The following is a 10,134-nucleotide window of genomic DNA, read 5'->3' on the forward strand; positions in this document are numbered from 1 at the left end:
GAAAAACAGTGGTTTCAAAACTGCGCTATTACCTGTAGCCACCGGGTCAGTTTGCTTTGCAGAGGAGGAGACTTTGACTGATATATTGCCCATAAAATCACATTAACAACATACTGAAGGCATCCTTAAACTTCACTATCTCACCTCCGCGCTCCTCTCCGCTCCTCTGACCCACACTTGAGCACCCGTTCTGGGATACACGGAGGTCAGGCCGGGGGGCCACGGGACCACGGGTGGCAGCTCCGGACACTTCCACTTTAACCCAAAACGAGTGCTCATGATAACCAGATGAGCAGATAACGTCAACTAGGGAAAATAAAAAAACACGACAGTTGTTGCCTGTTAGCTAACATGAGCTAAACCGCTAAACTAGCTAACAGCTAACGAAAGATAATGTTAGCTGGTGGGGACCTGTGCTATATACACCCAGTCGTGCTTCGCCACTCACCAGGAACCTCTTTTAACGGTCACAGAAGAAACAACAAAGCTATTTTCTGCCAATTTATTCCAATTAGCTTACCTGAAATGAGATGCTGTGTCCTGCGAGCTCAGCTCCAAACAAACACCGCGGAGATGAAATTCCACCTCTGTGGCGACTTCCGTATGTGGGCAGACATTCTCGACCCAAAGCCGAGGTAACAGAGACGTTTGATGAGCTGGGACAAAAGAGTATTAAATTTAAAGATAACCGCCCATGCAGCTGACGCTTGTCAGAAGTTATAAATTCAGGGCCGATGTGTCGTCCTCAGGCCGACGTCGGCCAGATGTATGTGTGCTATCTGGGATGTTTTACAGATATGATGTTCACCATGTTGGTTCAGAATGTGTCGACCTCTGCTGCTTTGATTCTTTATCAACTCTAAAGAGGTCTCTGCCTTTACAGAAGTGCGATGTTAAATAGCTACAGTGTGTGTTTAGATATTCAGCAGGAACCTTTAGTCTTCAACATGTTTCTACTTTAACACTGTGACACAGAAACAAAGAAACAACAGTCTGCAGCAGAGGGTCTCCTCAGTGAGTAACCTCCCACTGTCACAGCACACTGGTACACTGGTGCAGTGTGTGTGCAGTAAACTGGTGCAGTGCAGGATACTGGTGCAGTAAGCAGGATACTGGTGCAGTGTGTGTGCAGAGCAGAGCTGCTGGAAGCCGGACTGGTTGATTCCAGTCTGGACTGGCTCAGCTCGGCTCAGCTTGGCTCAGCTTGGCTCGGCTCTGTCTCTGCCATATGGGCCTCTCTGGCAGCGACACACTGTCCTGCTCAGTTGGCTGAACACTAAACAGTAATTACTTCCTGTTCACACGCTGCTCCATAATAATAACTGTCAAACACATATTTATTTAACACTCAACGTCTCTGAATATTATTCTTCTACCGTTAAAGTCACAGAGAACAGGTGATATCATTACTTTAACATCGTGTCAGACATACGCAGTTCATCACGCTGTGAGCGCAGCTGACTGCTCACTAAACCCCTCCCCTGAGCAGCATCTGTCCAATCACAGTTTACGAGGATTAAAAGAAGTACAGATACATAGAGAAAGTATTTCATCTTTTATGGGTGGGTTACGTTATTCTACGCAAAAATTCTGCCTAATTTTTTGTCCATCACATTCTCACTCCGCCCTCGTCACATATCGACATTTGGTCATAGACTTTCCACGTCCAGATACGATGTGCAAGGTACCCTGGGTGTGTTGATTGTTGACGTTGTGGGAGGCCATGTCAAGTTCAGCCTGTTACATGCATTGTCTTCTTTCAAAATACACTTCTGTTTTCACAGGAAATTTAACCTTTACATACATTCTCTTTCAAAATAAAAGCACTACGTCGGTACAACACTACGAATTTAAGTTATTTTTCTCAAACAACTAACACACATGGTTTGGTTCAGGAAAACAAGAACAGGGTTTAGCTTTGGAATCTTATGGGATGCAAACACTGCTCTCTCAGGTGAAAGTCAGTGGTTGCTTGACCCATCCACCACCCCTCCCACCAGCCTGACTCAGACTTCCGCTGCCTTAACTTTCGTTCTTGCCCCACCACATTTCCCCCTGACACTACTGTGAGCCATTAAACTATTACAGCGACTAGCTGCGTTTCATGCCAATGTTAAAAGACAGCTTTCTTCATCTGTCTGATGCCGCAAGTCATTTGCCCAAGCACTGGAGTTTGATGACTTTGGAGTAAAACTGGGCTGTTTTGTCACACTACTCCCTCCACAGCTTTCAACATAGAAACTTCATTCAAACATCAAAACATTCAGCTTAATTAGAACATGCATACTTGTATTTTTTATCATTCATATCTTTTAAACTTTCTAAAATATTCACCATTTTCCAGGAAATTTTCCTCATTCAAAAAACACAAATTCAAGTTTTTTTTTCAAGCATTTTCAAAGCCAACTTCTCTCATGTAGGAACTTTAAAATGTTCCCCATCTTTCATACACTCTGGCTTGTATTCAACTTTCAAATCCCATTCAGACTTTTCAAGATATTCACACTTTTTTGGAGCATGGTAAAGATGTCCTCCTCAGGTTTTTTCATTGGTTTATATTGGACGGAATGTCCAGAGTGCAGAAAGCTTCTTAAACATTTCTTTTCACTCACTGTCACGCCCACAGTTTTCACTGTACATACATTATTGTTGGTCAAAATGGAGTAATACTTGTGCTCTTTCAAACAATGGTGCTGTAGAAGCAATCTCACTCACACATCTGGTACAGTGAGCCTGAACATGAAAGAAACTCCACAAACTGACGCATTAAACTCGATGTTAACTGAGACCAGAAATCTTTACATTAATGGTATTATTCAAAGTTTAATGTTTGTAACTGTTCTTCTGCTGCTGTCAACGGCAACAAAATCACATTGAAGATACACTTTAACATGTTGAAATGACACGTACCAGCTGCTAAAGTAAAATAAATAAATAAATAAATAAATAGAAGCACATCCTAAAATAAGGCTTAAAATAGAAACTATAAAACAGCAATTAAGCTACAACTCCAGCAGCGTCCAGTTAAACTCAGCTACAGGTTTTTACAGCTTTGTCACAGTCCATTAGAGTTTGTAGTCAGACTTTACAGGCCTGTGATGTCATCCAGCACCGCCTCTGATTGGCTGATTGCTGCATGTTGTTGTCAGTGAGACAGATGTGTAATCACATCAGCGCTCTGTGTTTGTTCACACTTTTACTGCTTTTGTTTCTGTTGCTGAGCCTTCAGTTAGAAAGGTCACAGCTGGTGTGTGTGTGTGTGTGTGTGTGTGTGTGTGTGTGTGCGTGTGTGTGAGTCGCCCTCAGGATGCTGTAAATCATACCGTTGGTTTTATTAGCGCCTCACCTCCTCCATCTCTCACACACACACTGAGGGTGAGTGTGTAGCTTCGGGGGAGGGTTGAGATGATGTCATGGCTGAAACCTGAAGAGATCTCAACACACACACACATTTAGTGCATGAGGACAGCGTAAAGGCGTCTGTACAGGATCTGAGAGCCTGATGAAGTGTGTTTGTTTCCACAGGGACCATCAGACAGACGGAGCTGCTGCTGAACTGAACTGAACTGTGAGTTTCCTTCTGTTGTTTCTTCCTCCTGAGCGCTGATGAAACTGACTCCTGATCAGCTCCAACAGGATGAAGCATCGTGATCACTGCTCTGGAAGTCCGCTGCTTTTACTCATTCATTCTCGTTTTTAACACCAGGCTGTGGTCGGTGATGTGACTGAGTGCTCTGGTTCAGACCCAGATGTGTCTGTGTCTCTGATGTTTGCATCAAATGTCTCGTCAGATTCAAAGTTGATCAGTTTTAGTTTCTTTCATGGAGGTGAAGTTCCTGTCCAGCTGCTTGTGTTTAGAAAATGTGAACATTTCACAACTTTGGCTTCTGTTGTTGAATGAAAAGAGGTTTGGTTTAGGTATTGGCAACCACTGAATCCTTTGAGGAGATGTTGATACTCAATGCAGGACTTTATCCTTCTACCCTTGACAAAGTCTGATAATATGTTGGATTTTATTAGTGCTGTATCCGACTCAGAATTACGTCAGTTCAATGAAAATTTGCTGTTCAATATGAATATTCGACTAATTCTAACTTTTTTTTAAACTGTGAAAAGTTTGAGAGTTTGGTTGACGTTCAGTTGGGCGTTCAGGTAATCAGAGGTGGGTAGAGTGGCCAAATATTGTACTCAAGTAAGAGTACTGATACTTTAGAACAATATTACTCAAGTAAAAGTAAAAAGTAGTCATCCAAATAATTACTTGAGTAAGAGTAAAAGAGTTTTTGGTGAAAAAAACTACTCAAGTACTGAGTAACTGTTGAGTAACGTCTGATTTATTTGTAAAATAAGAACATGAACGTAATCAATCAATCAAAAATAATAATCTGCAAATTCATGTATTTTAAACGATACCCCTTTAACTAAAACAAAAATAAATTAAATCTTTACAAACATAACATAAATCAAGGCACAAGAAACACAAATATATTCTTATATATACTGTACATATATATATATATATATATATATATACATACACGTAATTATGTACACAGAGGTGGGTAGAGTAGCCAAATATTTTGCATTAAAACTACTCTGAAAAGTACAATTTATCCAAAAAGTTACTCAAGTAAATGTAACTGAGTAAATGTAACTAGTTACTACTCACCTCTGCAGGTAATATAGTAAACAAGCCAAATTAGTCTTTAGAGCATATGCATGCTAACTGTGGAAACGACAAATGAGAGATGTGGCTTTTGGTTAATATCTAATGTCAGCGACTGTGCCACAATAAGTTGCTGTGACTTCCAAGCAGAAGAAAGAACCTGACAAGGCAGCAGCTGCCTCTATCTCACCTGGACTCTTCCTGGCTCTGTGTCTGCAGCTGTCTGTGCTGGAGAGCAGTGTTTTTTAAGTACAAAAAGTTTGAGTTTGGTTGAGGTTCGATTGGACGTTCATGTTATGCAGTAAAGAAGCCAAGTTAGCTTTCCGAGCTCACGTATGCTAACTGTGATAACGACAAAGTTTCCTGCTGACATTAGATATCAAACACATTTGATTACTATGCCAATCTTACAAAGGAGGACCACACTTGTTTGTTTTGCTATGGAAGCTAACGTTAGCTAATGTGCTAAAAAGTTAGCGTTCCAGAGAAATTCCTCTTAATCCCTCCCCAGTTTCTGATGAGGTGGACATGATAACCCTTAATACACATAACCTTATTCATCCCTACAACAGGAAATACTTTTTTGGCGTTTCCATCATAATTTTCCGATGCGATACTTCTAGATGCGATACTTCTAGATGCGCATCTAAACAGGCTGATGGAAACATGGGTATAGTTGTCTTTGTTTTTGTTGACGGGCAGTGGCGGCTGGTTTTGAGCCATGACTCCTTCTATTCTGGCTCCCAATAACACAACAAGACAAACACATTATAAGACTCCTATGTAGCCTACAGCCCTGTGGGGGAGAGTCAGCTGCACCTCCAGATAATGAAATGATGTCATTGTGATGTCGGCCCTAAAAGGATCTATAGTATCCAAACATGATGCAGCAGTTTACAGCTGTGCACACACACAGACTCATACTTTACTGTTGGTGCAGGATCACCAGTGTCCATCCAGGATTGATGTGATTAGAAATAATCTGAGAGAAGCTCATAACCATCCAGGTGATTGTTGTTTGTACAGTGTGAACTGAAATCATCACTGTATGATGCAGATTTGCCCAAATGTGTGCCTGTGACATCACAGTGTGTACAGTTATTTATTGGTTTATTTAACAGGGATGATGCACATTAATAAACTCCGCTGTTTAACATAAAGCTATTTTTCATCTTGGACAGATGTTACAAAGTCACCTTGAAAAAGGAAATAAGGTTAAAATGATAGTAGGTAGAAGATAGAAGAATATATTTATAAATCAGTGTTAGCAGATAAAAAAAAAAGGTGCAGACTCTCTCCTGCACGTGACTGTGAAGCAGCTTCTGTTTTTTGTCCTCGCTGAACGTTTCCAGAGAAGAAGCTCTTCCACAGAAAACTCTGAGATGTTGAAACAACTGATTTCTTTGGTACGTTCTTGGAACAGATGAGTAACCTGTTTCTGCTCAGCGTGCAGTTCATTAGAAAAGTGTGTTTCATTAGTACTTTATTGGCTGCTCTGTGACAGATGGAAAAGATGGAGCTGAGGCTGCTGTGACTGTAATTTTATAATCTGACCACTGACCATGTTACTTTTTGGTTCCTACGCCCATATTGGTTCCTGTTATTATATAGGTGGAGCCGTACCTTTGTTGTATGTTCCTGAAGCCCTGATGAAGACCTGCAGTGGTCGAAACACGTTGGCTCTTGATAATAATTGAGCCACTGCAACAAAGGCGTTTTAATACTTCTGTCCTTGTTTTCTATACATTGAAGAGCCTGGATTGCCGTCCTGCATAACATTTGGAAAGTCTAGAAAAGACCAAATCATTTTATCCACATTCAAGTTAGCGGAGCGCTAAACCAGAAGTAGACGGCTCTGCTGGTGGAAGTCTCTATTGTGCCTGTTCTATGGGCGGTGTTGGGGATAACACATTACAGAAGTAATGTGTTACAGTAATACATTACTTTTTGGCAGTAACAAAGTAATATAAAGCATTACCAAGAGGATTTCAGGTAATATTATTACATTTACAATGTCATGTATCGCGTTATCGCCTGAAACAAACTGTTTATTGTTTTCATTTTTCATTCATCCACACTGATCCACTTCCACCAGTGCACCACCAGAAAAAAAAACATCCCCTGAAGGTTGTTATGTGTTCTTACGTAATTATACACTTCCTTATAGAAAGGTGCTGGTGATCCTGTGCATTACCAGGTTCAGTGGGTCTCATTCATGAAAAGTAAGTAAATCTGTGTGTAGATTTGCACATAAAAGCCTACGCTACTAAAAACCTACTCCGGATTCAGGAACGCCGCGGGAAACTCAGATTTGATGGTAAACACGTGTGTATGATCATGAATGCCAATCCATCGTAAAGTGACAGCGCGCTCCCAGTAATCAGCAATTAGCATAAATCCCCGCCCATGAATATCCAATGACCACCATATAAGGAGGTGTAGGTGCATCCAGTCGACCTGTCAGTCATGGCGCAAAGAAAGAAAGAGAGAAAGAAAAAAGAATTTTTCCAAAGCGGAGATCGAAATAATTTTGGGTGAAGTGGACTTAAGAAAAAACATTTTATTTTCTTCAGTTAGTAGTGGTGTGACAGGGACAGGCAAAGCGAAGGCCTGGAGGGAGGTAACAGATGCTGTTAATGTTGTCTCCGTGGTACAAAGAACCATGTCAGAGGTGAAGCGTAAATGGTTTGATATGAAACTGGAGGCAAAGAAACGCATAAGCACACACACAAAAAAAAATACAGCGGTCACCAAACAAACAGAAGATTCATTTGTGGGGTTTTGAATGAAGTGGGAACGGGAAACCAGAGATGTTTTGTGCGTAATGGATAAACTCTAAATCAGTGATGGCTGTCGGAATGTAGAGCTATTTAACATTTATTTTAACAAATGATACGGATAACATATAGCCTACAGCAGTTTTGTATGCATCGTCTTCAAATTATTTGAATCTTAATAGCCTAAAGCTCTGTTTTATACAACGTAAATTAAACATTTTTCAAATCAGATTTATTCATTCAAATGATCAAAAAGCCACAAAAAAAAAAAAAAAAAAAAAAATGTGTTGTCTCAAATAATTCTTTCAGCTGGCGCGTGCTCCTTCGTGGCTCCACCACCTGCTGCTCCTGCTGCCCCTGCTGAACCCAGGCACCGAGGCCGAAGAGGCTGTGATCCGGCTGTCCTTACGGATATTTTTATTATCATCATTCAACATGTAGAAAGAACGTGTAATCTATTGAGTCGATTTACATAGATAATTCACAATCATGAACCTAATCTGGATCTTAAACCTGCTAATTGCCAACTAATTTAACTAAATGTGTTATATTTTTAATATTTTGTCATGTTTAGATTACGTGTTTCAAAGGCATCTGTGTATTGTGTACATAACAGAGCGCAATACGAATTAAAATTGTAATTTCCAATAGTGACAAGCAATATTTATGTGCTTTACTAAATTTACACAAGCACTGCGAGTGGTCAGGAGCAGGAGTAGATTTTGTTAGTAGCTACAAAAAGATCGGAGCTACTAAAATATTGATGAATGCAGACATGCACGTAAATTTCCCTCTGCGAACAGTTTACACACAAATTCCTTCTGCTCACGTTTCATGAATGAGACCCACTGTGTTTCCCCTCATACACATACAACGTATCCTGCTCTGCTTTTGCGTCCTAAGGCTGTCTGGGAGAAGGAGCTGGCCTCTGGTTTGTTTGTTCCTCGTCCTGGTGATGTCAGTTTATGTTGGATGTTTCTGTTCACATCACCTACAACTGCAGAGTTATGCCTACATACAATCCCGTTCTTATACATAACTCTCTCTGCAGTGCTGCTGTAGCTGACCGGCACACTGGAATTGGAATTTGTGCTCGTCATACTAACTCTCACACCATTCTGTTTGTTGTGGTAACTTCAATATTTATTTATTGTGTTTCATATCAAGGTCCACAAATATTTATCCATATCTAATAATGATCAGACTTGACAAAGTGGTAGCCAGAGTGGGTCAGACCTGCAGCACTGGATTTGAAATGAACTGTAATAAACTGGAGCTTCTGTGAAACAACACGACCCTCATCCATTTAAAATCAACATCAGTTCTTCTGAGGTTATTCTTATTACTTCACACAGAGATTAATACAGTTAAGTAACTTGTTACTTTCAGTTGAAGGTAACTAGTAATATGTAATGTATTACCTTTCGAGAGTAACTTGCCCAACACTGAATATGGACCCAATGATGCAAAGCAGCGCCAACCATCTGGGTAATTTCATACCACAAGAGTCAACCCTGACCCTAACCACTAATCAAACGTCCCCGAGGGTTGACCAATCAAACCACGTTCCTCTGAAGTGATGGAAACATGTGTGTGTGTGTGTGTGTGTGTGTGTGGTGTGTGTGAGGCATATCACTACAGGCTGAGAGAAAGCAATAAGGCTGGATTAGGATGGATTAACACCACCATACATTCAGCTTTCTCCTCCCTCTTCTTCTCCTCCTGTTCTCCAGCTCCTCTCTCCTGTATTCCCTCGTTACTCCTTCCTCCTCTTCCCTTTGTGTTCCTGCCTTCTCTCCCACCCCTTCCTTTATTGTTTCCTCCATCTCCTCCCTCCGGCCATCCTCCCCTCGGCTCCTTGCTTCCTCCTCTCTCACTCCTCCACTCCTCATTATCCCCCACCTCGACCTTCCTCACCTCTCCTCACCTCTCCTCTCCTCTCCTCTCCTCCCCATCCTCTCTCCTCCTCCGTGGAGACAGCAGAGGAGCAGCAGGGCCACAATTTACATCTTGATATATCAGTTTCCTGCAGCAGCGGAGGCGGTGATGAATGGCGTGTTGCCGGCGCCGCGGCGCTGCCATGAGTTACCGTGGTGATTACCGGCAGAGACGGCTACTCACTGGCCACTTCATCACTGTGACTGGTGGGGAAGGAGGCGAGAGAGGAGAGAGAAAAAGGAGAGAGGGGCAGAAAAACACAAAGGGAAGTAAGAAAAACACAATTGGAGGAGAGTGCAGGAGGAAGGCAGCGGTGAGCCGTGGTGGAAGGATGGAGGAACAGAATTGTTAGAGCACGCCAGATCTGATTGGACGAAACAAATCCTCCTCATGTAGAGAATAAAATACAAACACTCAAACCAAATACAGTTCAAATTTTGACTCAGTTTACACAAAACTGTTAACGAACATTAAAGATAATTATCACTGGGAAGTTAACATAATAGCAGCTAGTCCACACCCACTGGTAGCTTTGTCACCTTCTACCTATGCCAATCCTCAATGCCTATGTGCAGTTTCACATAGATTGACCACTTCATGTGAGTAGAAAAACGTGGGACAGACAGAATGACTGACTGACAGTTTCCGTGATTATGTACAGCATACCATACCATGACTTAGTCATACCAAAAATTAGAAAGAAACAACAACATTGGTCCACAGGGGGAGCCACAGCAATCGGTCGCATTTTAG

The 10,134-nt window shown here is 41.5% G+C and overlaps 2 protein-coding genes across 3 annotated transcripts in view; both read left to right on the plus strand.

Moving 5' to 3' along the window:
• tgfbr2l (transforming growth factor beta receptor-like) overlaps positions 1 to 10,134 on the plus strand; it is a 397,772-nt gene that overhangs the window by 116,632 nt on the left and 271,006 nt on the right. The gene's annotated exons all lie outside the window — the stretch shown is intronic.
• Positions 1 to 10,134, plus strand: part of enox1 (ecto-NOX disulfide-thiol exchanger 1) — a 134,033-nt gene that overhangs the window by 37,085 nt on the left and 86,814 nt on the right. Inside the window, exon 3 of one of the 2 annotated variants that reach the window (XM_050048850.1) lies at positions 3,526 to 3,568. The exons of the other annotated variant lie outside the window; for it this stretch is intronic. The gene's annotated coding sequence lies outside the window, so the exon portion shown is untranslated. The remainder of the gene's footprint in view (positions 1 to 3,525; positions 3,569 to 10,134) is intronic. 2 annotated transcript variants of the gene reach the window in all.

Source organism: Epinephelus moara, chromosome 7 (assembly GCF_006386435.1).
Source record: "Epinephelus moara isolate mb chromosome 7, YSFRI_EMoa_1.0, whole genome shotgun sequence".
In the NCBI taxonomy this organism is placed as follows: Eukaryota; Metazoa; Chordata; class Actinopteri; order Perciformes; family Serranidae; genus Epinephelus; species Epinephelus moara.